Genomic DNA, 3,556 nt, shown 5'->3' on the forward strand with positions numbered 1-3,556 from the left:
CTACAGTGGCTCTTTAATGTTGACACACTGATTGGATTCAAGTGTGTGTTTGTGCTCGTAAGTATTTCACTGCCAGCAAAAGATGGATAAACTCCACACCTTCAAATCTTCTGACTGCTTTAATCCACAGTCTGATTTCACACTCAATGTGTGTGTGACCCTCCGCAAGTTTACCCCCCCTTCATTGTGCCCGCTATGCCTCACTATTTGCATTCGTCTGCTTGTTCTGTGTCTCCGCTGAAGGAGAAACTCCAGGTATTCTGCTGGCTTTGACTACGGGACCCCAGCCAAGGAGACAGAGGGAGCATTAAAGTGATGAAACGCATTGTAAATTCATTTTCTCTAATCATTTTTCACACGCAGGGATGGATTTGGAGTTCCAGTCGGCTGATGTGCTCTGCCAAGGGAGACGCATAAAGAGACTTCAAAAATCATAACAGAGCTCTGTATTTACTCCAAGCAGAAGCCATTCAGAAGTTCAGAGTGGCAGTGATAGACTTGCACTACCCCACGTAGAGCAGGGAACAGACAGCAAAGAAATGTGTTTTAAGTCTTTTAAGTCAAAGAGGGAAGGAAAAAAAGCCTCCCTCATTCGTATGCATTCTCCTTTGTCTTTGTTTGAGGCAATAATGTCTGACAGAGGGGACACAAAATTATAAATCTACTCCGAGGGAAAATGCTACACATGGATTTTCATAATGATCTATTTTTCACACACATACACACTGTGCAAAAAAAAAAAAAAAAGCACTCTTCCCCATTTTGGAGAACCCGCTCAGCGACTGTTAGACAAATGAAAGCACTTTTCTGCAGTATAATTTGGATTTGTTATCACATTTTATTACATGAATGCCGGTGATGCATGCTCAGAGAAGGGAGAGGGGGCAAGAGACAGAGAGGGGGGGGGGGTGCTCATTTTGCTTGAGTGTACCAAGCAAAATGAGCTTCGTATCCTTAAGGCAAGGCTAGTTAATATTAAAGTCAATTTATAACCTTTCATAGCGCGGGTCTTCAGAGGGAAATTAATCTTGCATGAAGGGTGATTTCTGTGACAAATTACAAAGCACGCAGAATGACCGTCGCTAATACACAGTTCACCTCTTCTGCAATCTATGTAGAGAATGTGGAGAGTCTGTATGCCAAAGTAAGCATATCCATATTTACTCTAGACCTGTTTCACCTCACTGAACCCTCACCTGGAATCTGATATTAACTTCAAGGATATCTAGCAAATTGACAAAATATTAATCAATGCAACAATATCAAATGGGCTCTAGAAAAAGCAGGATTTCTAATCAGGCAACACAGGCAACTATATGCAGAACCCCCAAAACCTCCATGTTCACTCATGTCAGGTAGGTTTTAGTCATCTGAATCATTAGTTTGGGAACTCATAATTATATATGCACATCATCAGTATCGATCATATGGTTTTGTTTTTTATTGGACAGGAACGCCCAGTAGGTACTGACTGCCTTTTCTATTTTCCACAGTAACTTTACTGACTGCTGTATTGTCCTGTTTGTATGCTTTTAAATCAGTGGCTATGCATTCAGTTGTGAGTACGGTTGAACTCACTTTATGTTAATTTCTTCAATTAATTTGACAATTAATGACTTTGATGAAAGCAGCAGGGCAAACTAACTGCTTAGATTCTAACTACAACCTTCAGTTCTGCTAGAGGATAAAAACTGCACACAGGACAGTGACTGTAGGGGCATGGCCTCGACAGTGACCACAGTGATTGACAGACTGACCACAGCAGCGTAGCAGAGCTAATGAGAGTCCACTGGAGCTTTTACAGTCACTCAAAGCAATGCTGAGCTAGCAGCTGTGTTGTAGCTAAGCTATGTAAACAAGTGTAACAAGATGGCAACCAACCAGGCTAAACGGTAAGCTGTTACCACATATTGTTTATTGCCATTGTAATTATCACAGAAACAGTAGGCTTTAAAGCATGAAGCAGAAAATTCTAAGCAACTCAAGACATTATTATTATATTTATGAAAAACATAAAATAAAAAAATATTAATGTTGAATTGAAATGTTTAAAAGGGTTGTTTTCTTTTCCAGAGGATGTTTCTGCTTGGTGAGAAAATATAGAGATAGTATAGAATAGCCAGTAACTGCCCCAAGCTAGACAGCAATATGTCAACATTGGCACCAATATGTACAAAGGCTTATTACCAGTGCCTGAAGTGGACCCAAAAAGGTGCCAGTGCCATAATTCAGCATAACCATAACCCTAATTATTTTGCTGTTTTTATCCAGTTTAACAAGGACATTTTAGTGCTGTTCTCTTAGTGTTAAGCTAGCAATCTGTTTATTGGGAACTGTTAGGTCTCTGATAATAGTAAAATCTAATTTTATGATGAAATTGATAAAAGCAGCTCTGCTTAATTTGAAAAATCACATCTCAGTAATAGTTGATCCGCTCAATCAGGACAGTTCTGGAAATTCGCCCAGATCCGGTTGATCAGATCCCTGGTGGAAAGGAAGGCACTGAGCTAGCGAAGCCCATGACACCACACTGTCCCAGCCCACTTAATTCAATTTCTAAATATTCACAGAAAGTGGCAGTTGAGGAACAGTGTTCCATTAATTTTAGCCATGCTAGCTACATAGCTTTATGAATAGCAATGTTAGTTAATCCAACACGACAGCCACAGTAAAATATCTCAACAACTTGATGGATCCAATGGTGAGCCCCTGACTTTTTCAAAATTTCAAATTTCATGATAACTATTGGATGATTTCAATAAATCCTAATAAAAATTGGTGATCGCCTGACCTTTCCTCTAGCACCAAACTTTGTACTTATTCTTTGAAACATCTCATCACCTACAAATTCATTCATGGTCCCCAAACGATGAATGCTCCTGACTTCTTTTGATCCTCTGACTTTTTGTTTAGCGGATACATGTGGTTGACATTTATGGTTTTGAATGAAATTTCCTAACAACTGTTGGGTGGAGTGCCATGACATTTGTTTTAGACCTCCATGGCCACCTTATGATGAATTGTAATCACTTTGGTGATCCTTTAACTTTTTCATCAGGTCAACATTTTGAATTTGTCCAGTTCTGTCACGGCCAGTGCGAGTGGGCCTACAGGGATATGCAGACAAAGAGGGCAGACTGGTAAAGTTCAGGGATTTATTGAACAGATGGGGTGCAAAAGCTTAAACATGAGGCAGGAAAGGGTCAAACAGAGGTTGAGACTTGAAAGAAAAGGCATGAAGCACAAAGCCAACTTTAACAATCTGGCAGCGGAACAATGCCTTTGGGCTGGTATATGTAGTGAGTGGCGGATGAGGGGAAGAGGTGCAGGTGGGGAGATGGGTGGGGACGCTCAGGTGACAGGAATAAGGGGATTGAAAGGCAGATGGGAGTGGCAGGATCTGGAATAAAAGGACACACGTCTAAAGGGCATCTGGTTGATAGAAATAGAATGGCAATGCAATGCTTGGAGAAAGTGGAAGACAGAGGTGACTGACGGGAGGAAGAATGAGCAGAAACAGGATATTAATGAGAGGAAGATGAATACTATAGGATGT

Source organism: Morone saxatilis, unplaced genomic scaffold (genome assembly GCF_004916995.1).
Source record: "Morone saxatilis isolate NCDOM2014 unplaced genomic scaffold, NCSU_SB_2.0 Contig22, whole genome shotgun sequence".
NCBI lineage: Eukaryota > Metazoa > Chordata > Actinopteri > Moronidae > Morone > Morone saxatilis.